Below are 27,668 nucleotides of genomic sequence, written 5' to 3'. Positions count from 1 at the left end.
TCATGTCTACTGCTTTCTACCCAGATTGAAAATGTTGGGTTTTTTTCCTATAAAATCTTGCTTCTTTTAATGATCTCAAGGGGAAAAGGGGGATCCCTGGTCATGTAAGTTTGGCAAACATTGTGTAATCTAGTCTCCTTACAGAATTACAGTGCATGTTAGCTTATTCAAGTTTCAGATTAGTCCTGTATATAGTAAATTATCTGGTCCTTGGTGTTAATGTTGATACCAAACATCATTTTTTGGTTTTAACTTATTGATAAAACTTTAAAAAAATGAAATTAATGAGTCTTTCAATTAATTAAAATGAGTTTCAAGGATGCTAAGGAAAATGTAAACTCTGTAGGTTCAGATTTTGCCTTATTCATCCCCTCAGTAGTCAACTAAACATTTAGTACAAAGTTATCAAGTAAAAAATATTTTCCCAATAATCACTTGTTGAATGAATGTGTAAATTACATTTGTGTGGTGAATGTACCACGTATTTAAAATACCATGATTCCATAGGTGATAGAAAGTAGGAACACTTACCTCTGAAATAGAATCATCTAGAATTTTCTTGAACACTTCTGTGGATGGAAGTTCTATTTTACAAATGTCTTTTTCTACTAAGAAAAATAATGCTTCATTTTACAACATAGTGAAAAATTCACACAAAACATAACTTTCATGACTATTGACAACAGGGATTATAAACCCAATTGACAATTTGGTGTCAGTGTGAAATTTTGCAAATTATCAAAAAGTAGGATAATCATGAGCTATAGAATTGATGTGTGAGTATGACCTCACCCCCAAATTCTCAAATGGATTAGTAAATAGTCAGTTTGTGAATCCTAAGAAAAGAATGCAGTAATCATAGAATAAATTCTTGGAGGAATTAATGACAATCCAGAGACATTACCTTTTTAGGCAATGTTTACTCAAGTAGAAAATCTGGGAAATGCTCTACTATAGACATAGCTTGATTTTGGAAAGGAAAGGCATTTTGAGAGTTTCTCATCTTTAAATTCAAAGACCAGATGAATATAGAATTATGGAAGAGGGGCTTGATAGCATTTTTGCAGTGAATATATGAATCAGAAAGGGCATTAGAATATAATTTTTTTTAAATCTTTTCCATATCTGAGAGCTAGTAGCTAGTGGTTATTTACTATTTTCACAGTTAAGCAAACTATTTCTCCCTCCTTCTCCACCTCCCCTTTCATTTTCCTTGTACTGCTCTTTCTAATTTTTCAAGTCACACTTCCATATAAAGCTTTTTGGAATAGCTTTTCTTCAGATCTTCTCAATTAGCTCACATTTGTTAAATATGGAATGGGAAGAATAAGATTCACTCTGATACATTGGAAATTAGAGCCTTTCAAAGGCATTAAAAGACAAGTTCTGTAATTTTGAAAAAAAAAAAAACTTGAACAGTTCATTAAATTGCTATTCAATTAGCCCCCCAAAAGGGGAACATTGTAATATTTTGGGGATTATTCATGTTAGTTAACTATTAAATTATTTGAGCTAGAATAAACATATAAAAATGTATAAACATATCAATTTTCACAAATGTTTGCAAATAGAGTTCTTTTTCCTTGCCCTTTATGAGCAGAGTTAATTACACATATGTGAATTCTAGTTGAAAAAAGCCTAATTTACCAGAAAGTTGGAGATTGCTGTTCAGGGGATTCTATTCTTACACCACTAGTGTGTTTGAACTTTCATTTTTAATTGTTCATAATTTTTGCGTGCAAAATTTACAAGCATTTAAATTTTAAGAAATATTTTTATCATTCTATAAAGATCTGAGACTTACTGTAATTGAAATAAAAATGTATTCTGAATTCCTACTTGCTTTACTCCGTTACTTCTCGGGGAGCATTTGACCTTGGCCTCACCCTGTGGTCTGAATTAGGCAGCTTCCCTTGTAGTTGCATTGACATATTTCTTCCTACCACGTTTCAGCTAACCTTTGCTTTGGTTCTTAACAGTTCTTGCATATTTTGGCACAGCATAACACACCAGTTAGTACTCAATGTGGAGTCCAGCAAGTCTGGACAGCATCTATCCATCATAGATTCCATCTATGTCACTTTCTGTTTGATTTGAGGCAAGTAATTTACTCTCCATTCAGTTTTTGAATCAGTAAATAGCTAACACCATCCAGCATCCACCTGGTACTGTCTATACCCCAGGACTAGAGTGCTTATTTCCCAGCTGCTGGAGGTATTTCGACTGATGACCCTTCTGGAGCTTGTTCTGTGTCCTCACCTAGGATCATAACAAATCTTAGGGGTGACCATGTGTGCTGACTGGTCACTGAGGGATTATACCTGGTGTCTTTGCCCTATTCTCACACCCCTTTGCACAGCCCTCCAAGTTCCAGGCCCCCCTGGGGAATGGCTGAGACCTTATATCTGCCCACAATTCAAGTCCCCTCCTCTGCCCAATCTCACTTCTTTCTCTTCCCTACCAGATGGCAATTCTGAGATTGTCAGTCCACACTTCTCAATAAACTCCCTACATTCTCATTCCTATCTTGGCAATACCTACCTCTTTGGGATAATTGTGAGGTTTAAATGTAGTTTTTCTTAATGTTAGCTATTAATTTTTTTTTTTTTTTTTTTTAATTTTTTTTTATTTTTTTATTTTTTTTTTTATTTTTTATTTTTTTTATTATTTCTTTTTTTAGAGGCATGTTTATTTATTTATTTGTTTGTTTATACATGCACTGGGTACAGTCAGAAGCGCGGGAGGGTGAGAGAATTCACCAGAGCCAGAGCAGGGAGCAGAGCAGGCAGAAGGACCGAAGTACACTGCTGAGGGGAGCAGCGGGCGGCAGGAGAGGTCTGCGCGCCATGTGGGACCCTCCTCCGGTGGCCGGGGAGCAGCCGGGGATCGAACCGGCGTCGCAGAGGCCGCGGGCAGCTTCACAACCCAGCGCTCAACCGCTGCACCACCGGGGAGGCCTGTTAGCTATTAATTTCAATATTTTTAATAAGGCTGTACTGAAATCACTCTTTCTGCCCAAATGTTTTTATGGTCTTAGATGGATACCAAATTACCAAGACTTAGAATCAAACTAGTGAGGTTTGAGATCTACCTCCATTACTCATTTGCCATGTTACAAATTAACATAACCTGGATCTCAGTTTTGCAAATGGGTAAAGATGATTCCACATAAGTTTATTTTGTGGATTAAAGGAAGTAAATAGACATAAAGGGAAGACACCAGTATCCAGTTCATTGTAAACTCCATGAATGTTTATTATTATAAATCATCATCATTCTCCACCTAACCCCAGTCATGGCACCTCTTTATCATAGCACTTCCTTCAGGACACCTTGAGTTGGAGGCCAATATGGACACCAGAAATTATCCTAGGTTGATCATTTCCGATTCAAAGTGAAATTCCATGTGGACAGATTTAACTAAGCAGGAAAGAAGTGAGGGTTTGAGAAAAAGAAACTTATAGAAATATTCCTTAATACATAAACTTCTAAAATTTTTAAAAACAATTCACTGGCTAGTTCAAGAAATTGATATTGTTCAGAAGTTTGACTTTAACTGAAGTAATGGTATGAATAGGTCAGGAAAGTTCAGTCTGAGTGGATTATGAGATGGAGAACACAATATATTGTGGAAGAAACATAAAAAATAGAACTAGATGACATGGCTTCTAAAGTTAGCTGTTAGCATTTAGTTATAATAGTTATATATGATCACATATTATCTATTATATATTATGTACTATATATTAAAATTTGTCTTATGTAATTATATGTAATATAATTAATATATAATGCATATAATATGTGATTACTATTATTAGTAGTAATTAATGTGACATATGGTATATAGTATTATAAATGTAACATTCATTTTTATTTTATTTTTTCCAGAATCTCAGTCTTTAAAGGTTGCAGGTTTATCCTCATACCTGGCATGGGCATTCAGCTCTTACTGAAGGTAGCAGATCCATGCTCTGTACCTGCTCCTCAGTAGGTCAGGGCCCAGTTTGTCATCTACCATAGCCACCACTACAGGCTTAGAGACCCCCGCCCCCACCCTAGGTCAACCTGTCCAGCTACACTGAGCGTACACAAGTCTTCAGATGGGCCATGTTGGTCTCATCACCCCAGAGCTTGAAGTTCAAGAGGATGGAGGATTTTACCAGCAGTGCAGGCTCCGTGGCCTGCTCGGAGTACTGCAGCAGCCCCTCCTCCCATAGCTGAGCAGCCTCCTTGTCCTCATTGCTGTCAAACAGATCATCATCCTCTGTGACTTTGGCACCTTCTCAGTGGAGGCTCCAACTTGGCGCATGGGACACTCTGCCTGGTCTGCAGGGCTGAGGCCTTGTGGACAGGCAAGCTCTTCTCCAGCACATTCCGCTGGGCCTCCATATCAGAGACCGCCTGCTGCAGCACCTGCACCTGACTCGTCGGCCCTGACTCTCCACTTCCAGGCTGGCTGGTTGTCTGCATGACTAGCTCATTGTGGTCTCCACCTGAACCACTGGAGGCCCCAGGGCCTGTGCATTGGGCCAAGGATTTCTGCATGTTTCCTGTTGCTCTCACAGTATCCCTAAGGGGATCCGCTGGTGCCATTCTCCTGGTGTGAGGAGCCTTCACAGGCCCAATGATTTGCTGCTAGAATTTTCTTTCTGCATCATCATATTAGAACTTGGCAAACTAGGTCTTGTGCAGGAGGAAGTGTGTGGCTATTTTCCTGACACTGGTCAAGGACACAGTGACCAAAGAGGGCTTGGTGGTGCTGGAAAACTGAGGAAAGGTATGTAACATTTAATAAACTTCATTTTGGAATAATTTTTGGTTTCCAGAAATATTACAAGGTACAGTATTGCTGTCTTCCTTTCAACCTGCTTTTCCTAAAAATCTAATCATGGTACATTTGTCCACACTGAAAAATGTCTCCACAACGTTATCAACTAAATGAGATACTTTATTCATATTTCATTGTTTTTTGACTGATCTTTTTTTCTACCCCAAGATCTATACAACAACATATAATCGTCTTACTCTCCTCACTCTCCTCAGGTGTGTGGAAGCTGTTAGTCTCTCCTTGTTTTTCATGACCTAGAAAATGTCAAAGAGTATGCTAAGTATTTTCTAGTATTTCATTTGGGCTTATCTGCTGTTTTTTCATAATTAGATGGGGGTGTTGTTTTTTGGGAAGAATGCCATAGTGAAGAGGTGTCCTCATAACGTGTCAGGTGTGCATGGCATCAATATGAAATCATTGGTGGTGTGAAAACTGATGCTTGGTTATAGTGGTGTATTTCCTATTTCTTTTGTAATCAGCAAAAACAGAGTCTTAATACTAAATCATTATCTAATAGTTTTATAGGTTAGAAACCACTGGACTGAAATCAAGGTGCTGGCAGGGCTGAGTTCTTTCTGGAAACTTTAGAAAAGGCAAGGAACAGATTCTCTTCTAGTTGCTAGAAGTTGTTGCTCTGCTGGACTTATGTTCTTCCATCTCAGAAGCCAGCCTCTCAGCATCTTCCAATCTCTCTGATAGCATTTTCTGACTTATTCCCCCTTTTTAAAAAAAACATTTATTCATTTATGCATAAAAGAACTGGGTTATAGGCCAGAGGTGCCTATAACCTATTGGAAGATTCTTGCTGCCAACGACATTTATAATATAATATATAATGTGCATTGTAACATTATCTAAGTTTCAAGTGTGCATCAACAGGTGCATAATACTACATTACGTTCACCTTTAGAAATTACCTGGTATGTCTATACGGTGTGATTCATCGACTTTGTCACATTTCTCCACCCTTTTTTCTTCTGGTAACCACTAAAATGGTCTTATAATCTAAAACTTTATTTTTATTTTATTTAATTCACTTGTTTGTTTCATCTATATCGACATGAGTTTCTCCAAGACATGAATGTGTAAATTTATAAAAATTTACATCAATGTTATTAAGTATGAAATCTGTGATACTCCCAAGGGTACCAAGGAAGAACATACTTAGCAAAATGTATCTAAAATACAGCAAGTTCTATATCAGTAATTGTGATTTAGCCAAGGGGCTTAAATGTGTTCCTGAAAGTTTGCTCCAGGCAAGCTTTTTTAAAATGCTCTTTTGAATTAGTAAATTTGATAACTTGTTTGTAAATAGTTTTCATTCATATGCCTACTCAATGGGCATGCAAGATGGTTAGATTTAATAAAGATTTCTTGGTAAAGATGAAACTTGGGTAAACCAGTTGTGGAGTTTAACATGAGAAAGGGGTGTCCTTATCCAAGTACCAGGGGTTTTGATTTTTATATGATTTTACGACATTCTAAACAGTTATTTCCCTAAACATATTCCATATGAAAATTCATTGCTTGCTGCCGATGATGAAAGAGAAAAAATACAGTGTGCTTGTTAGCCCTGACCTTACAAACAAACACTATTGACTTGTTCTTGGTTTGCAAAAGGAATGGAACTCATTTACAATACTCAAAGTGCACTTTAGTGTGTGGACAATCCAATATAATGATGGCTTAATATTGGGGCTAAAGTTCCTATTGGATTACACGAAAAACAAACAGTATTAAAGGCTATGTATAGAGAATATTAGACTTGAGGACTGAATTAAGAATAAAAGGATGGCAGGGAATGGATTTTTGCTTATCTTACTAAACACATAGTCATTAGTAAGACTTCGAGCTTTATAAAATGCTCTCTCAGTCTTACTGTTATAACTTAGGTCGGTTTCCTCCTTACAGGGGAGAAGAAAGGCTAAGCAACTCATGGGCAGTCTTTCCCTGGAGCCCTGGCAGCAGTTAATGGATGCCATATTCTTTCAATACCCCTTTGATATTCTTCTCTGTCTTGTTGCTTATCTCCTCATCCCACTGTCCTAGACAGTCTGCCTTAATACCTTGGGTACTGCAGGAAAGAAACAGGAGTTCTCCAATAGTGTCCTGATATTGGGAAGCTGGGCTCTCATTCACTGTCTTGGTTTCCCCCTCTTTCCCCCAACCCCCAAACCCCCAAGAGGTCCTGGCTGGTTAAACACTGTGTGTTAGGCTCTCTTGGAGCAAGGGCTGGCACTGGCAAAATTTCTCTTATGGTCTCCAGTGCATCCAAAAATTTTTAAAAATTTTACCTCTTTATGCATACAAGAGCTGTGGCCAGAGGGTGTGTGTGTGTGTGTGTGTGTGTGTGTGTGTGACAGAGAGAGAGAGAGAGAGAGAGAGAGAGAGAGGAGACCCACCCGAGACAGAGTGGGGAAGCAGAACAGTTGGATGGACTGAAATACACTGCTGAGGGGAGCAGTGGGCAAGACAGGAGAGGTCTGCTGCGCCATGTGGGTCAGCTCCTTGGCGGGGATCCAGCTCGCACTGCAGTGAGCCTCGCAGTGCTGAGACTCAACTCTTGTGCCACCAGGGAGGCCCAAAACTTTTTTTTTTAATGGAATATTAGACTATATCCCTGGGAAGGTTACATTTTACACAGTCTCTGCTGTCTCTGGGTATCTGCCTAAGTCAGCTCTTCCTTGGTTTTCCCTTGTGAAGGCTGAGAGAAGCTGAGCCTGGCTAGCAAGCTCCTGCTGGTTCTATATTACTGAATGCACAGATGAGCAAAATACCTCCCAATTCTCTTGGTGTATGGTATTGGATTCCGCAACTCCCACAGAGGTACTTTTGTTCATGGATGGATGCCTAATTAGTTGTTAAAAAGAGGGGACGAAGTAGACATTTTATGCCACCACAGTGATGACCTCATACCCTGAATATGTTAATCATATCAAGTAGGTGTTATGTCTGATGTGTGTGTTAAGTGTAAATGGAACTGATTTTTATTTTACAACATATTGTTAAATTCTTAGTATCCAAAAATAATTCTTATATCCCTTTTGGAGAAAATCTTAGACATATAAACTTATGTACACATGCATATATACATGCACGCACAGAATACATATGAAATCATGTGTATGTATTATTAGTATAGGTATTAAATAATATATAATACAGTGATTATATAACTTACTAAATATGTCTATATATACATACCTTTCTAAGATTTTTCCTGAAAGTTGGTTCCATTTGTAAATGGAGAAACTTGCTCCATGGTCCACCTATTCCTGGAAAAAAACTACAATTAAAGCTGTATACATAACTAAATTAATAAAGTATATTTGTAAGGTTTCTTTCATATTCTTGATTTTTCATGCAATCACGCTTTGGATTTCCCTTCCCTTGCTGCAGGCTTGAGAACTCTTTATGTGACTTTCTTCACTCCCTTTGGGTTCCCAAATAGGAAAAAAAAAAAAAATGAAAGTATAATGTTGCTGTTTTGTTACAATTAAAACTGGATACAGAAAATTACCATATCTTATGATTTATCCAATTATCAATTCTACTTTTGGAAAGTCTGAATAAGGTGTTCCAAAAAAGATTCTTTACTTACGGAAAGAAATTCAAATGCTGAGGTCAAAAATCTTATTAATGGACCAAAATGCACAGGCTTGTTTGATAGCTTTAATTAGTGATCTTGTAATTGGGTATCATGTCAGTTGTCATGTAGCTGGCAGTGTTCACTGAGAACACATCTAAATCCCTTTTCTTTTACTCCCTCTCAAACATTGTCATTCATTTGGGTGACAATTCATGCATAATATAATAGCCCTGGGGTGCAATTAATTTTATCAGTTGCACAACTTAGTAAGAAAAAATAAAGCATCTCTGGTATCATGTGTGCCTTGAAGGTCAGATGATACCACAATTTGCACCTTTGTTGCGAGACATGAAAATTAGCAATTAACATAAATATATTGATTAACATATGGATAGTTTAGCCTGATGTACTAATGAAGCTAATCATATTTTACCAGCTGTAAGCATTCTTTCTTCTACAATGACACATTATAATTATTTAAAAAAATGAGAGTTGAGGTAAATTTTAGGTTAATAATAATAGTGTGAAGTATATACTAGAGAAAAATAAGATGTTCCCAGCTTTAGAACGTTTAAAAAAATGGTAACTTGATTTGTTTGATGCCACTTATGTTACATTGGTGTTACTTGTATAGTTTCTGTCCTTTTCATTTAACTCATGTCTCTTCCATTCTTTACATAATTTCTACTACTGCTTATGTTCACATCCTAAACATTTCTTTTTTTTTTAATAGAAATGTCTTGTGACTTTGTTAATGTGTACCAGGTTTTTTTTTTTTTTAGATTTTTTTTTTTTTTTTTTTATGAACTAGGGTGTAGACCAGAGGTATGGGGCAGAGGGGTATGTGTGTGTGTGTGTGTGTGTGTGTATGTGTGAAGACCTACCAGAGACAGGATAGGAGCAGAACTGGCAGATCTACTGAAATACACTGTTGAGGGGAACGGTGCACAAGGCAGGAGAGGTCTGCTGCCCCTTGTGGGTTAGCAGCAGATTGAACTCATGCTGCAGTGGCTGGCTATAACTTGGTAGAGCTGAGATTTTTAACCCCTGTGCCACCAGGGGTAAAAGTCTCTTTAACCTGTGAATCTCTTTCTTTTGAATATTGATAAAATCTAGCATCTGAACTTCTTTCAGTTTGTGTTCATATAGTACCAGGGGGATCTTTTTGAGTCATGTGTTTGATTCCTCACCCTCTGTTCCAACTTTAGGATACAGATCTAAAACCTAGTTCTTAATTACAGTGCTACTAAGACACTGAGTTCTCAATGTTGTTCAGTAGGTTCTTGGAAACTGCAGCTTTAAGCAAAAAGATGTAAAATGAAAAAAGTTCTTCAAATAATATAGTTTTGTTCAACACTGGCTGGAAATATTTTTTAATCAATGTAATAATGAAACAACATTGAGTAAAATAACATTCAAGGAACTGCTGTAATATAGTTGTTTTATAAACTGGTGATTTAATATTATTCTTACTCTCCAGGCTAGAGAAGTCTCTGGGGAGTAGAGTGCTATAAAGTTTTCCATGTGGTATTAGGAATGAATATCTACTGAATACATACTGTATCCCAATCATTGTTTAAATAATTTTGCATGTATTATCTTCTTTAATCCTCTCCACCAGTTCTCTCAGGAGGTTATTGCAAAAGTCATTTCCTTTTGATAGATGAAGAATCTAAGTCACAGAGAGATCTAATATTTTGCCAAAGACTAAAACATCATTAAGTAATGGCACTGGGATTTGTACTTCTACAATTTGAATCAACAGCTTATACAATTTACACTGAGTATAAGAGAAGGATGAGAAGTAATGGAAAAATCTAGAAGTCACTTTTTGGGGCCTACTTATCTGTAAACATTTGTAACACAGGATTAGTACCTGTGTTGATCTTTGACTAATTTGGAAAATTTAGATTTCCTTCGTAAACCAGAGTGCGTCATATTTCTCTGTTTTAGGTGCAAATTGAAGTGTGCTATCTGATATAAGTAATGTAAGAACAGGCCACTTTTCTGTCAAATTAAATGACAAATGTAATTTAAGAGCCACTACTATCAGTCTCTGTTGGACCCTGTGTAACAGATGTGTTAGATGCATCATTTTACCTTTCTAAGTTAACAGACACTATAACTTTGTTATTTTCTTTTTAAATTTACATATAAGAATACTAGCTTGAGCAATGAAATCTGGACGTTACAGTGAATAGAGCTGGAAAGATTTAAAATAAAGGATTTTCTAGTAGTATTCAGCAGTTATCCATTTTACTATAATTTTGCATTAGTTTTCCAATTGTTAACTTGCTAATTGAAATTTACATGGTGTTCTCTAGGCCTTCAGCCTGGATTGCACTTACTGGTTTCAGTTCTGCCCAGTGGTGACAACAAATAAAACATCTGAACAAGATTAAAGTTGCACATCTTGTCTTGATGAGGCACAACTGCCAGAGTTGGAGTGTTTCTGGGCAGAATAAGAATAAGCCTGTATATTTTTATTGTTCTGGAAAGGGAGAGAAAGGGAAGAGTTTGGGAGAGGGCAATGAAAAGAGAATAGTGGAAATGGAGTAGGATTGTTGATGTCAGTCTTGCTGAGCACAGTTCTATTGATCATTTCTTAGTAGTCCTCATGTCACACATCTAGTAAAAAATGGAGTGAGAATTTGGGTTCCATCAATGGAAAACAAAGTGATTTTCACTGTAATGTCTCATTTCCTTATTTCTGAGATGTGCTAGGAGTTTAACATGAGATGTCATCTAATTCTTAAACCTACACTTTTACTTTGTCATTATAAATAAGCATTTACAAAAAATATATAACTTATCCAACTCTTGGAACTGCCTATTTTAAATGACCTTATGATTCTAAAGCTTTATCAAAGCCAAGTTTTCATAATGTGTTCTGTGGTAGTCCTTATGCCAGAGACCAAGTAGGGGAATCATCTCAACTTTGGTATTCTAGTTACTTCAGTTCTGACTATCTTTGATTGTTAAATCCTTTACATTGCCTTTGGCATGATTCTAGATGTCTAGAAAATTTAAAAACCAAACAAAAATTTAAAAAAAAAAATGCCTCAAGCAAACAAAAACCAAAGAGCAAACACTTTTTTATCTAGGACTACATTATTCAGAAATTTGGGTTTATTAACTAACCAACAGAAATATTATAGATAAGATAATATCTTCTCTTCACATTATATTTAAACTATACTGATTTATCAATGGATAAAATAAAAAAATATTGGCTTTGCTCTTTTACTTGTAATTGGTTGATTCTATAGAATACACTGTAGGTCATAAGCATTTATTCATTCAATTAAACATGTTTTAAATAATAAACAGATTTTATTCTCACCTTATAGAATCTATCAATGGAAAATTCAAGACCACATACTGGACTGTAGTTATCTGAATAGAATGAACTGTCAATAAATCCCAGGTGTGTTTTAAATGGGCTTATATAGCATTTGATGCTTCTAAAGCAATATACCCATTTGAAGACACTAACTTACATGCAATATATTTTTTTAACTAGCTTCAGAAGTAACTCAAGCAATAAATGTGTCCCTATAAAAAACAGTAAAGGTGAAATATTAACAGGGGATATTGTAATTATAGAATCAAATGCTTAGGTAAGTATGAGGGTTATGAACCTATTCAAGCATTTCATAATGGTGCCTATAGTAGTTGCTTTGCAGGGATGCAAGATTAGCACCAATAGTTGGGTAAATGGAAGAAAAAAAAATTGGCCCTGAGTCAAGACTAGTTTCTACATTCTGTTAACTAATTAATTTTTTCTTATTTCTCACTATTTTATGAATGTGTATATTGTTTGGTTTTGCCTATGTTACTACTTCTATAAATTATTTCAGTCACAATTAGTGAAGGGATTTCTTTGTTATATATTGGGTAAAATGATAGTGATATTTTTTAAGTAAATGATTTCTGAAGTGAAGATGTTGGTGTGAATCCTGGTGCCACAAGGTAATAAATGTGTAATATTGGGGAACTTATTTTGTTCCAGTGACTCAATTTATGCACAATCTATAGAATGGGATAATAGTGGTAGTTATTTAAAAGGGTTATTGTGAATATATATTAGAATCTGTAAAACATCTATTGCTTAATGAGTATGAGATTTAATGATGATGATGACCATATAGCATGAAGAATGGTGTATTTTACTTTTCTGGACATTATAAAGCCATAATAATAATTATGCTTTGAACATTAGATATTATAAAAATATCATCAAGTTCTTAATGGTAAAAAATACATTAAACATGACTTAAAATTGTATGAAATTAGCAGAATAATAAGCAAAGCTATCCAAAAACCTGGTTAGTATTGCAAAAGTAAATAGCCAGACCAGGGAAAAAAAAAAAATCAGCAACAAGTGCCTTAATAATAGAAGCTCTTATTAAAGTTTCTCTTGTTTTCAGATCATGAGAGGATACTGTCAACCTTCAAATTGCTCGAAGTGGGGGACGATTATGCTAATCCTGGGTGAGTGATAAGATTATGCTTTTAAATACAGCAGCTTCTGAAACTGCATTAGAAATGAAAATTTACTAAAGGATACTCTGAAGCATAAATATTTTAAGAGTTTATTTTGCAAAAACTGGTTTGAATGGGGCAACATACAATCTAGCAAATAGAAAGGAGCTTCAAGGATTTTTACAGAATAAATATTATAGTCTAAAGGGACTAGAAATAAAGGGGGGAAATCTAGTTATTGTAAGGTTGCTTTTCTTTAGGGAATGACAAGGGCCTATCAAACAGATTATATAACTGAAAATGATCAGGTATTTCCTGATTGACTAGCTTAAATTTCTATTTCTAAAACTCAAAAGACTAATTCTTGCTTTGATGATGTGTGAGTTAGCATAAGTGACTGCACTTTGGACCTGTTATCTTATCTTTTAAAAAAAGAGTAGGGAAACATGCTCCAAAAAATGGGAAGTCCAAAGAGGAAAGAGCCCAAAAAAGACTAATTGATTTATGGCCAAATGGATAGGGTTTTAAGCATGTCTATCTTGAACATTTTCAAAATGGTGCAGAAGACACATTAAAACAAAAAGAAGGGGGCCTCCCCAGTGGTGCAGCAGCTGAGCACTGGGCTGCGAAGCTTCCCACAGCCTCGGCAGCACCAGTTCAATCCCTGGCCACCAGGCGAGGGTCCCACATGGTGCACAGACCTCTCCTGCTGCCTGCTTCTCCCCTCAGCAGTGTACTTCGGTCATTCTGCCTGCTCTTATCCCTGCTCTGGCTCTGGTGAATTCTCTCACCCTCCCGCCTTCGCCTTCTGAGTGTACCCAGTGCTTGTATAAATAAATAAATAAATCTTAAAAAAAAAAAAATAGCGCTATTAAAAAAAAATGGAAGGATTTCCATGCACTTGCAATGAGAAGATAAAGGGTTAACCAAATTGCCACTATATTGCTTGGGTACAAGCAGACTAAGCCATTTTTTGACTGGATTATTTTTATTTTTTGAGTAATATGATTTCTTTGTAGATCTTGGATTATCAGCCCATTGTCAGATGTATGACGTATATTTTTCTCCCATTTGGTAGGGTGTATTTTCCTTTAATCAGTTTTCATGCACTTTGCAGAAACATTTTAGTTTGGTATAATTTGATCTGTTTAATTTTGCTTTTGTTTCCCTTGCTGTTGGAGTCTAATCCCTAAATATGTCTCTAATCTCAATGTAGCAAAGTGTTTTACCTATGTTTTCTTCTGCATATTTTATGCTTGAGGTCTTACATCCAAATCTTTAATTCATTTTTTTTTAAAGATTTATTTATTTATTTTATTTTATACAAGCACTGGGTACAGTCAGAAGCGTGGGAAGGTGAGAGAATTCACCAGAGCCAGAGCAGGGAGCAGAGCAGGCAGAAGGACCAAAGTACACTGCTGAGGGGAGCAGGGGGCGGCAGGAGAGGTCTGCGCGCCATGTGGGACCCTCCTCTGGTGGCGGGGGAGCAGCCGGGGATCGAACCGGCGCTGCAGAGGCTGCGGGTAGCTTCGCAACCCAGCGCTCAAACACTGCACCACCGGGGAGGCCCAAATCTTTAATTCATTTTTGAGCTAATTTTTGTGTAAGGTGTGAGACAGTGGTCTAATTTCATTCTTTTTATATGGCTGTCTAGTTTTCTCAACACAGTTTTTTGAAGTCACTCTCCTTTTTCCATTGTATGCATTTTACCCCTTTGTCATAGAGTAACTGTCCATATAATTGTAGGCTTTTTTGTGGACTCTAATCCTCTTCCATTGGTTTTTGTGTCAGTATTTTTTCCAATGCCATGCTATTTTAATTACTGTAGCTTTCCTATATAATTTGAAATCTGGATAGTGTGATACCGCCATTCTTTTTTGTCAGGATGGTTTTAGCTATTATTAACACTTTTGTGATTCTAGACAAATTTCAGTTATGTGTGTTCTATTTCTTTGAAGAATGCCATTGAACCTTTGATAGGAATTGCATTGATCTGTATGTTGTTTTGGCTTAGATGGTCGTTTTGACAATGTTAAGTCTTCTAGTCCATGAGATTTCTGTGTGTTCTCTAGTTCTTTTAGCAATGTCATAATAGTTTTTATTGTACAGTTCCTTCACTTCCTTGTTCACTTTCCAAAGTATTTAATTTTTTTTGGATTTATTTATGCATACAAGAACTGGGGTGTAGGTCAGAGGTATGGGGGTGGTGAGAGGATTCACCAGAGACAGAGTGGGAAGCAGAACAGGCAGATCTACTGAACTACACAGCTGAGGGGAGCCCCAGGCGAGACAGAAGTCTCTGCACCAAGTGGGTCAGCTCCCTGGCTGGGGATCAAACTCCCGCAGCAGTGGCTGATGATAGCTTGATAGTACTGAGACTTTAATCCCTGTGCCACAAGGGAGGCCTAATTTTTTTTAAGTATTTATTTATAAGTGCGGGAGGGTGAGAGAATTCACCAGAGCGGCGAACAGAACAGGCAGATGGACCGAAATACACTGCTGAGGGGAGCAGCAGGCGGCAGGAGAGGTCTGCGCGCCATGTGGGACCCTTCCCGGTGGCCGGGGATCGAACTGGTGCAGCAGAGGCTGCGGGCAGCTTCGCAGCCCAGCACTCAACCGCTCCGCCACCAGGGGAGGCCCTCAAGTATTTACAATTTTTGATGTGACGTTAAAAGAAAATGTTGTCTTGATTTCTTTTTCTTCTATTTCATTGTTTTTGCACAGGAACGCAACTGATTATTTTGTATATTGATTTTAAAGCCTGCCTCTTTGCTATACTGATTTATTGTTTCAATTAGCTTTTCAGAGTAGTTTTTAGGTTTCTCTATGTATATTATGTCATCAGCAAACAATGACAGCTTTAGTTCATCTTTCCCAATTTGGATTCCTTTTATATCTTTCTCTTGCCTAATTGCTCCAGCTAGGAATTTTAACACCATTCTGAATACTAGTGATGAAAATAGACTTTGTTATCTTGTACCTAATGTTAGAGGAAAGCTCTTATTTTTCTCATCATTGAGTATGTTGCTGGCTGTGGGTTTGTCATATATGGCCTTTATTATATTAAGGTGTGTTCCTTATATCCCTATTTTTAAAGATTTTTAATGTGAATAGATGTTGAACTTGTCAGACTGTATAGCATCATGTGACACCTCCCCGTGACCCCCGGTTTAACAGGTCAAGAACTTTATTGCCTGACAAGCAATGAAGAAGGAAGGACTCATGTTCAAACAAAAATAAGCACACCTCCACGAGCTTTAGGGAGTGGTTCTCTTTTATTTGTGGTACATTACAAATTAAGTCTCCATCTGCATCAGAGAACACCTGTGCACCAGCACTTTGCTCATGTCCCTTTTTTGCACAAGTCACACAGTCACCAATTCAAGAATAACCATTTAGATCCTGTTCTGTGGCTACTGCTCTCATGGTCCTGAGAACATCTTGTTGCAAATATTCTACAGTTTCTCCTGTTTTTTTTTTCCCTTGTTGTTGAGGTGCAAAGGTCGGATGTCATTTGTTTAGATTATATTTTATATATGAGCCTGCACTTTTAGCTCCCCCGTGTTAGTTTTCCTTCCATTTCTATGGAAACAAAATTTAAAAAATTAAAGATAGAAGGAAAGTACAAGTCCTTTGGGAATTCTGGGGGAAGCCAGTTAAAATTTCTAGATGTTAGGGGTCAGAGCTTCTTCAGACAGAGGTCCTGTTCGCAGATTTCATTGTTTGCAGTTTGATGTCAACAAGTATTTAGAAAACAGCATCAATCACATTTAGGCACAGCCATCTTGATGATGTCTCTGTAATTGACAATGTTCTCCATCTTTTTTTTATGGTTTTCAGGAAAAAAAAAATTTCAGGCAATGCAAGACAAAGAGATTGGGAGGAGAAACAAAAAGTGTTGGTTTGGGAAGTCATAGTCAGATATTAAAAAAATTCAGGATCCTGTACAGTTGATAGGTAAAAATAAAAAACCTCAAAAGTAATTAATAGGAAAGTATCTGATATCCAAAATGATGCATTACTGAAACATTGTTTTTCTCCACCCTCATGGCTCCACTAAATACAGTAAAACTCATTTGCAAATTAAACCTACTTGTAATAAATTGGACGGTTTTTTTTGCATAACCACAGTAACAACAAAGTATAATCATGTGCTTTTAAGAATTTACTTTGCTGCATCTTTTATAAGGAATCTTACATTGAGAGTTTAACAGCTTTCTATGGGTTGGAGTTATGCCAAGACTTCACCTGTGATACCTGTAACTTTGGGTAAATTCCTCTCTTTAAGTCTAAAATAATCCTGGGGTTTCTGGGACTACCAAGGCAATAATCTTCCTTACCATTTTCTGATAGATCTGGAATCCTGAATGCAAGGCTTTTTTTTTGTTTTTTAAAGAGGTTTTTTTTTTTTTTAATTTAAAGATTTATTTATTTATTTATACATGCACTGGGTACAGTCAGAAGCGCGGGAGGGTGAGAGAATTCACCAGAGCCAGAGCAGGGAGCAGCGCAGGCAGAAGGACCGAAGTACACTGCTGAGGGGAGCAGCGGGCGGCAGGAGAGGTCTGCACGCCATGCGGGACCCTCCTCTAGTGGCCGGGGAGCAGCCAGGGATTGAACCGGCGCTGCAGAGGCTGCGGGCACCTTCGCAACCCAGGGCTCAACCGCTGCGCCACTGGGGAGGCCCTGAATGCAAGGCTTTTTGATAGTCTTTTCTTTGAAGACCCTAAAATCTGTGGATTCCTGAAACTCTGGTTGCAAATACAAAATTCTACTGATAACTTCAACAACACTATCATGTTTCCAACAGTCTATTATAAAAAGAATCTTATTGGATTTATGCAAATAAACACATTGCCAAAATATTTAGAATACTTACTAAGAGTTCACAGTTATGAGTATCAGAGAGAGAAAAGTGGATGTTTCAGTTCTGCTCACAAAAAGTTGTAATTTACTATTCTACAGATCATAACTCCAAAAAATGAGAAAAATGAAATAATATTTAAAACACATTATTAAAAACATTGGTTGTCCATAGTTCATTCAGTATCATGTAGAAAGTCTTAGATCTCTTGTTAGCAATTATTATTAGTCCAGTTTTTTTCATAAGCTATGTGATTTTTTTTTTCCTTCAGTTCCATGAGTATGTGTCAGACTCTTTTTTTCTGTGAATTTCTCACTTGGTTTCCATTAGATATGTGCAGAAATGAGGATCCTGAAATGGTAAAATCTTTACCACTCATGCTGGCATATTCAGAAATCCTAGACCTCCTCAACCTGAAGCCATTTTAGAGAAACAAATTGCTCCAGCCAGCTGACAGATCTCCTAGTTGGCTAACCAAAATTGTTGGGGCACAAAAAAAAAAATCTTCCTGTACCTCTCGGATTCTAGCATAGAACAGTATTGATTGTTACTAGATTGTAACTCCACCATGTGGCTTCAGACACCATCTTGAATAACCAGAACATATTGTTCTTACCTTTCCATTTTTCGTGTGAATTACATTGATTCATTTGAGGATGTTAACCTATTCTTGCATCCCTGGAGTAAATCCCATTTGGTCATGATGTATTATCCTTTAAACATATTGTTAAATAGTTATGCTAAGATCTATTGAGGATTTTTGCATCTGTGTTCCTCAGGGTTTTTTTTGGTCTGTGGACTTCTCCTTTTGTGATGTCTTTGCTTTTGGTATGAGAATAATGTTGGTTTCACAAAATGTGTTTGGAAGCATTCCCTCTTCCTCAATTTTTTGGAGAAGTCTGAGAAAGAGAGGTATTAGTTTGTCTTTGAAAGCTTGGTAGTACTCATACGTGAAACCTTCTCATCCTGGGTATTGTTTTTAGGGAGAACTTTGATTACTGTTTCAGCTACTTAGTTTGATAGCTTTGTAAATTGGTCTCATCAGGTTTTTATTCTTGAGTTGGTCTTCAAGATTGCAATCTTCTAAATATTTGTCCATTTCTTTTAGGTTTTCCAGTTTATTGGCATGGTAGTCCTTTATGAGCATCCCTATTGTAACTTCTCTTTTGGTTTTGATTCTATTTGTTAGTGTTTCTACCTTCTTTCCTTTGTAAGATTAGTCTAGAGGTTTATCTATTTATTTTTTCAAAGATTGAGCTTTTGGTGTCATTGTTACTTTGAACTGTCCTTTAAATTTTTATTTCATTTATTTCTGCTCAATTTCTGTTATTTCCTTATACTAGGTTTTGGTTTTGTTCTACTTTATCTTGTTCCTAAGTATAAGTTGTAAGGTTCTACTTGTTCTTATAGCCTTAAGGCTACTTAAAACCAGATTATTTATTTGAGATCTTTCTAGTTTCTTGATGTGTGTTTCTTAGTATTGCTTTTGCTTCATCCCATAAGTTCCAGGATTAGTGTCTTCATTGTTTGTTTGCATTCAGATAGTTTAATTTCTTCTTTGGTTTCCTGGTCAATCCAGTAGTCATTCAATACTGTGTTGTTCAGTCTCCACATAGTAGAGATTTTCCTGCCATTTTTTGTTTTTTGGTTGAATAACTAGTTTGATAGCTTTATGATCTGAGAAGATAATTCAAATGATGTCAATCCTTATTGACACTTGTTTTGTGAACCAGTGTTAGGTCCTCCTAGAGAATGTTCCATGTGCATGTAAGAAGAAAGTTTACTCAGAATTTTGGTAGCGCAGTGCCTTATAAAATGTCTTTTAGCCTGTGTTGTTTAATTCCTCATTTAAGGCTATTGTTTCCTTGTTGATATTTTGCCTCGATGATATATATCTTCACTTGGATGATTGTTGAAGGTAAAGGAGAAACTTTAAATAACTGAATTTATCCAGCGGATGTGAGTTAAGTCATTTTAAGTTAATTAAGACATTTGATTGTTTCCCCAAATTTTAGTGAAAAAAGTTGTTTTTCTTTTTGATTTTAAAAGTGACCTTTATTTTTTATAATAAATTTTATATTTATATTCCCCATACAATTGCAACCCCCTTATTTCGACCCCAATCCCTCCGCTCCCCGCCCCCTACCCCCCATAGAGTGTCTCTGGTTCAAAGTTTTTGTTGATTTTGATTTTCACTTTCTTATAGTTATTCATTTTCCTGGTCCCTTATTTAAGTTTTCTAGATTCCTGCTATGAGTGAGACCATCTGGTATTTTTCTTTTTCTTTCTGGCTTATTTCGCTGAGCATGATCCCTTCCAGCGCCATCCATGTTGCTGCAAATTGCATGTGTTTATCTTTTTTGAATGCTGAGTAATATTCCATGGTATATATGTACCACATCTTCTTGATCCAGTCATCTATTTTTGGGCATTGGGGTTGTTTCCAAAGCTTAGCTATTGTAAATAGTGCTGCTGTAAACATAGGGGTGCAGGTGCTCTTTGGAATTGATTCATCAAACAATTTTGCTGTGTGTTTTGTTTTAAGGATATATATATCTTTTTTGGTCAGTACCTTGATTTTTAGTCTTGGCTTTTTTAGTCATTTCCTTGTCAATCACAAATACTCTCCTCTTCCAATCTCATTAAAAAATGACTAATTTGGGAGCCTCCCTGGTGGTGCAAGGCATTAAGTATCAGCACTATGAAGCAGTCCGTAGCAACTGCACCACGAGTTCGATCCCAGGCCAGGGAGGTGACCCACGTGGCGCAGCAGACCTCTCCTTTCCCACTCACTACTCCCCTCAGCAGTGTATTTCAGTCAATCTGCCTGTTCTATTTCCTGCTCTGCCTCTGGTAAATCCTCTCACCGCCTGTCCCTCTGGCCTATAACCTAGTTCTTGTATGCATAAATAAATAAAAATAAACCTTTAAAAAAATACAACATGATTGGAAACACTTTTGTATGGCCAAATTTTTTCATAACTCTAAGGTTCCCAGTTGAAAATAATTCATTACTTAAAGAGGGACTATGCCTGGGCCTCCCCATCGGCTCAGCGGTTGAGCGCTGGGTTGCGAAGCTGCCTGCAGCCTCTGCAGCGCTGGCTCGATCCCCGGCCACTGGCAAGGGTCCCACATGGCGTGACAGACCTCTCCTGCCATGCCCGCTGCTCCCCTCAGCAGTGTACTTCATCAGTCTGCTTGCTCTGCTCTCCCCTCTGACTCTGATGACTTCTCTCATCCTCCCACGCTTCTCACTGTACCCAGTGCTTGTATAAATAAATAAATAAATCTTTAAAACAAATCAAGTTAAAAAAAAAAAAAAAGAGGGGCTATGCCTATGTCTGTTACAATGAAATTATTCTTGACTGAAAGAGACCCTGGAGTACTTGCATTGCAAAGACAGAATTTCTTTGGTCAATTTATACCACCAAATGACAGGCAAGACATCCTTAGAAATCCTTGTGCTAGGTCACTTCTTCCTTGCAGAGGTATTCTATTCTTAAAATTGGAATGATGTACATTGAATCCCTTTTTCCATACTTTGATAGATTCAGAAAATAGAAATCATTCCAGAAGCCTTTCTTAACCCTTTCAATGGAGAAAATCTTTGATCAGAAGTCAACATTTAAAGAGGGTGTGTGTGAAGGGATCCTTGGAAGATTTTCAACTTTTGATGAGATAGCTCCTTGGATGATTTTCAAGACCTGGAGGGGTCCATAATGAAGAATCATGCTGCTTCCATTAGTGTATTTTTCCTCTTCATGTTTGCAGACAAAGCTGAGAATCTGTCCAATTTCTTCTTTGGCTAAGGTAGTCTTTATTTTAATAGAAGGGCTAGTCAACTTGGCACATTTGCAAATGTGAAGAGCTTAAGGAAGCAAGTAACATTTAGATAATTCTTATAACCAATGGGCAATAACTTTGTCTTTGTGACAGCTGCACCCCTCCCCCCCCATACTTTATCAAAAAGGCTGATATATTTGGATAACGATTACAAAATAATGTCTTGTTTTCCGGTTGTTAATAACCAGGTTATTTTTTGACTGATTAAAAGCAATAGTCAGGTTATGTTTCTTTTTAAAAGGAACAGTTTGCTTTTATATACCTTACACAATTTAGTATGTAACTTTTTAAAGTTCTGCAATATTATTATTCAAGGAGTGGAAAGGAGAGATGTTAATTTGGGGAGTTTCACTAACATAGTTTTGCTCCTAATTTAAAAGTCTCCATGTATCTGCATGATTCCCTGGAATGTGTACGCTAACACCCATCTTATAGTCGAATATCTTAATTAAGATTTCCTTTTCCTTTGAACTTATAAAGGTAATATTACAGCATGTACCAAGTACATTTGGTCATCGCTGCTTCAATAGAGCACTGTATTACTTAATACAATCAGATGAATGTGTTTTACTTAATTTTTCTTGCTCTGTTTATAAAAAGGAACATTATTTCTCATTCACATTAACAGAAAGAAAAAACCTGTATTAAAAAAATCACAAGTGAGAGCCTCCCCTGGTGGCGCAGCGGTTGAGCACTGGGCTGTGAGGCTGCCCGCGGCCTCTGCAGCACCGGTTCGATCCATGGCTGCTGGGTGAGGGTCCCACATGGTGCGCAGACCTCTCCTGCCACCCGCTGCTCGCCACAGCAGTGTATTTTGTCGGTCTGCCTGTTCTGTTCCCCGCTCTGGCTCTGGTGAATTCTCTCACCCTCCCACGCTTCTGGCTGTACCCAACGCTTGTATAAATAAATAAATCTTTAAAAAAAAAAAATCACAAGTGAAAAAACTCACATTTGAGGCTATATAACTTAGTGTGATTAACGTAAAATTAAAATGTTCCTTAGGATTCTATGGCCTCATGTGTTTAAAAGCTTTTTAAAAAAATATAAATACCTAAATAAAGTGTTTTTCAATCTAAGCAATGATTTGGGAGATAAATATTAATGAACTTTTAAAGCAATTCATTAAAAATAGTTAACTTTTTATATCTAGTGAATTTTAATATGTAGTAACTAGCAGGGGAAGAAAATATAAATATGAGTAGTGTGAATTTTAAGGTAGAATTGTTTTCAGGCCTAATTAAAATTTTTTTTTTCTAATTGATATTAGTTTCCAGGCTTCCATTATCATGCAAAATGAAAACATTTCATTTCAACAGCGGGATCTGAATTAAACCTATTACACATGAATGACTTACTGGGATATCAAAGAAAGATTGCTTTTGTATGTTTTATAAAGTCATAAATTCAAGGGAGAGAAAGAATTCAAAGGCTCAAACATTCCATTCTGTCAGAGATCATCTAGTCAAAACCAGGGACTCTGGGGGAAAAAATACCCTATTTAATACTATAGTCGGTAGGCATCTTTTCACAAATGAGTGGATTCTATGTAGTATGTTCAGTTATGGCTGTTAATACAATTCTGCTGAGTACCATAGTTCTAGTGAAACTTTTCATTCCCAATTTAAGATAGATTTCCATAGGTTCAAAGAAGAGAAACATACTTCAGAATAATTAAGTCAGAAAGAGTCTCTGGAGTTCTATTCAAATAAAAGTATTTGGTGGCTTCCACAAAATGGTTTTCCTGTTTAGGTAATCCATTCAACTGAAAATTGAAATAGACCATAATAACATTTTTGCTGTTTAAAACCTCATTGGAATGGTTCTGTCCTATTTTTCGCAAGGGTATGTGAAACCTTATACTCAAAAGCAGGGGGAAAAAAGTTTAAAAAAATCCAACCCACAGAAAGGTGGATTTGTGGCTTTAGAAGTTACTGTTTTAAGTGATCTGTTTCTAAGGTGGAGTTGAAATGGAATATTCCTTTAGCCAGTGGCACAGAAGGACATTTCTGGATGAGATTCTGCCCCCTTGTAGTGGAACGTGATGTACATTTTGATTCCCTGGCATGCCTACACTAACATCCATCTGTTAAGATGGCGTGGTTCCTAAACAGAAAAAAAAAGGTGTTTGGCAGGTTCCAGAAGTCCAAGGTATCTGGCACATGTATATCTATATATACATAAAGGTATTTTCCAGAATTGAAAAAAAAAAACCAGAGTATTTACCTAGGGTGTTTTCTCCTAGAGAATAACTTTTTGGTGAGTTATCAGAGGTTCACCAATAAAATCCTACCACTAATACATTAAGTATAAATTTACTTATGTTTGGCATTGGAAAATCTTCGTGTGGAAAAAGAATTCATAGAGACTTAAATACTAACTCATTTTAAGTATGAAATCTTTATTCATTGCAGTGGCTCTCATGGATACTTGTATTTGACATTCATATTATTTTATCAGTTCTACCAAGTGTTGAGTAAGATGGCTTGTTAGAGAGTAGAATATCGAAGATGACTGTTCAGAGAAAGTTTGAGATGGAAATCCATATGCCCTAAACTTGATGAGATAGTGTTGAGTCCCTGTGGCTTTAAAAAAAATACAAATCCACAAACCCAGAAATGGCTTAAATAGAAGTCAAATGGTAACAAGCCTGTGGAATGCTGAGCCCAGAGTGGGTGATTAGATGATTTGGTTACTGAAGAGAAGACATCCTGTTGCTTAGCTGCAGGACTCTATGTGGCACCTCTTTTCCCTCTCACATTTCCTGGTGTTTTGTTTTTGTAAATGTAGGTTCTTGCAAATGAGAGTGTCTGCATGCAGATGTCCACATTACAGTCGTTTTGATTTGTAAAATGAACAGCATTAGAGGAAGAAAAAAATCTGGGAGATGTAAAATTGGGAGAGGAACTTCCTCCTTGTCCTCCACTGCTTAAATAGATTAAACTATCAAGTCATATAAAACCTTAAGGACACTTAAGACTTTGGTATGATTTTATAAGATTTAACATTTTAAGTTTTAGTGCTAGAATTGAAATCTTTTATCTCCTTAAGTATAACAACCTTATATTGGTAACAAACACCTGTTGCATAAACATGTCTTAAAAAGCATTAATATCCAATATGCCTGATAGATGGCTTCCAACAAAATTTGTTTTAAATATCTTATGTACACATTTTGTGTATAATTTTTCATATTTCATCTTTGACCAAATGTAAACTATATTTTTTTTAAATTGTATGCTAGTTCCTGTATTAAATTATGTAGAACTAAGAAGTGTAATAGAGGTTCCAAATAATATTCTATAATTTTACATCATGAAACATAATTAATGTGTCTTTTTAATAGAATTAAGTTTTGAATTACTGAGGATGAAATAACAAGTTATTTTTAAATACAGTTCCATGGTAAAGATATTTAATTATGCTTAGAAACTTATTGGTAAGAAAGTCATGAAATCAACTCAATGTTTTTAGAACTTCATTTTTTTAAGATTAGTGAGGAATTATCAAAAGAATAATTGGGTTTCCTTTAATTTTGGTACAGACTACAAACCTAATAGCTTTGTAAACTGTTTTTACTGCTGTTAATTGTGTGTGGCACTGGTAAGTGGATAAAGAACATTGAATTAACAGTGAGGAGACTTATTGGCCTAAGAAAGCCAGGGAGACATTTTGCATGATAGTTCTGAACTACGAAATCAAGTTGTGGTTACTTCTCTATAAAGCCACACAATGTGGACTTGATTTGTGAAGATTAGAAAGGGTGAAATTAATTGAAGACCTAGAAAAGAGATCTGAATTGGTATCCTGACATCATGAATGTCCCCATGGATGCAAGACGGTAAGAGTATGAGAACATCCCAGATTCAGAGGGATCTATCTAGGCTGTAAAAATAGATTTTAGGGCCTCCCCGGTGGCACAGTGGTTGAGCACCGGGTTGCGAAGCTGCCCACAGCCTCTGGAGGAGGGTCCCACATGGCGCGCAGACACCCCCTGCTGCCCGCTGCTCCCCCCAGCAGTGTACCTCGGTAGCTCTGCTCCCCACTCTGGCCCTGGTGAATTCTCTCACCCTCCTGCACTTCTGACTGTACCCAGTGCTTGTATAAATAAATAAATAAATAAATAAATAAATAAATCTTAAAAAAAAAAAATAGATTTTAAAAGAATATAAGACTGGCAGTGGGCCTTAATAGAATGCTAACATTCGTGAAGATGAACATTCCAGCAAGAAAGTAGTAAAAAATAATAATAAATAATAATAATTGAGAACTATTGAGTTGATGCCCTACAATTTCAGTGAGTTCTGAATCATTGAAATATGCATCAGTTTAATTAAGAAGAAAGTTATGGGGACCTCCACGGTGGTACAAGGGGCTAAGCACAGCACTCTGAAGCTATCCCCAGCCTCTGCAGCAAGAGTTCATCCCTGGGCGGCCAGGGAGCTACCCACATTGTGCAGCAGACCTCTCCTGTCTCACCCACTACTCCCCTCAGCAGTTCTGTTCTGTTCCCTATTCTGTCTCTGGTGAATCTTCTCACCCCTCCCACCACCACACCTCTGGCCTGTACTCCAGTTCTTCTATGCATAAATAAATAAATCTTAAAAAAAAAAAAAGAATGAAGTTATTGCACATGGTAGAGATCAGTTGTCAAGAAACTAACAACTTCTTTGGGACAGATTCAAAGTCAGGTAGATGTGTGGAGAAGCAATTATTGATTTATGTTCCATCAAGATCATATGATTTCTTTAAGAGAATTTGCAGAAAAGAAAAAAGATTAGATGACAATACAGTAAAATCTTAGTAATCATTATATATATATATATATATAAAATATTGGACATTACATCATTATGTAAGGCATTATTTCCTTTTGGTTAGTTATATTTTCTAGATGTGCAGTTATATACAGTGCTACTTTTGTAATGAGAAAAACTATTTAAATTAAAAGGTCAGAATCTTATATCATACATTTACTACTCCTCAATAATAAAAATGTCTACTCTGTATTTTTGCCTTTGGGGAAAATAACTCTTAAAAAAAAATGAGAAAACAATTAAGAAAAACAGTAATTGGGGCCTCCCTGGTGGTACAAGGGGTTAAGACGCAATCTATGAAGCTATTCTGCAGCCACTACAGCACAAGTTCAATCCCCAGCCAGGGAGATACCCATATGGTGCAGAAGACCTCTCCTGACTTGCCGGCTGCTCCCCTCAGCAATGTATTTCAGCCAGTGTGCCTGTTCTGTTCCCCACTCTATCTCTGGTGAATCCTCTCACCCCCCACACCTCTAGCCTGTACCCCAGTTCTTGTCTGCATAAATAAATAAATCTTAAAAAAAGAAAAACAGTAATCATAATTATATTTACTATGAGGGTTAAAAATAAAATCAAATGGGGACTACACCTGAGAGGGTGGGGGAAGCAAATGTTGTTTAAAAATGAACAACGATGTAAAAAATGAAAAAATATTTTAAAAAATTAAATTTTTAAAAAAAAATTTAAAAAAAATTTAAAAAACAAAAAAATGAAAATGAAAAAAAAAAATCAAGCACAATAGTAGTAGCCATAAATCAGTATAATTCTTGTCTAGAAACTCAAGAACCAGCGTTACAAAAGTTCAGAGAAAAGAAAACTTCTCAATAAAGCAATTTTTAATGAAATTGCAGAGAAAAAGGACTAGGGCTGAGAGACTAATTTGACACTGCTGGGCAATGGCTTAAATATATGATAAAGGCCCCCTTTCAAATGAAAAATTTGTAAGAAGTGATATATATGTATATTTATACATGTAAGTGTATACAGTATATTTTTCTGTGTATAGATACATACACATGTGTGCATTTGTGTTTATGTGTTATAGATAGCTATATAAGTATAAATAGGGAATTTGTAAAACACAGATAACTAAGAACAATACAAAAATTCCCAACTCTCCATCAGTAAATAACCACTATAACATATGCCTGTAGTCCAGTTGTTACCTTCTCTTTAATAAATAGTTTAAAAAATTCATGTAAAAATAACTTTGCTTCTCAAAATATATTTCAGATATAAACT

General features: G+C 36.5%; 1 long non-coding RNA gene and 1 pseudogene across 1 annotated transcript in view; one reads left to right on the top strand and one right to left on the bottom strand.

Annotated features, from left to right (window-relative positions):
• The window catches only part of LOC119247318 (60S ribosomal protein L7-like), a 190,506-nt pseudogene that overhangs the window by 29,230 nt on the left and 133,608 nt on the right, over nt 1-27,668 (bottom strand).
• The window catches only part of LOC129145321 (uncharacterized), a 45,401-nt gene continuing 22,226 nt past the window's right edge, over nt 4,494-27,668 (top strand). The window contains exons 1-2 of the long non-coding RNA XR_008550740.1: nt 4,494-4,780; nt 12,851-12,914. This is a non-coding gene — a long non-coding RNA (uncharacterized LOC129145321). The remainder of the gene's footprint in view (nt 4,781-12,850; nt 12,915-27,668) is intronic.

Source organism: Talpa occidentalis, unplaced genomic scaffold, assembly GCF_014898055.3.
Source record: "Talpa occidentalis isolate TD23 unplaced genomic scaffold, MPIMG_talOcc4v2.1, whole genome shotgun sequence".
Classification (NCBI taxonomy): domain Eukaryota; kingdom Metazoa; phylum Chordata; class Mammalia; order Eulipotyphla; family Talpidae; genus Talpa; species Talpa occidentalis.
Note: the sequence above shows the minus strand (reverse complement) of the source record. Positions and strands in the feature narration are given on the sequence as shown.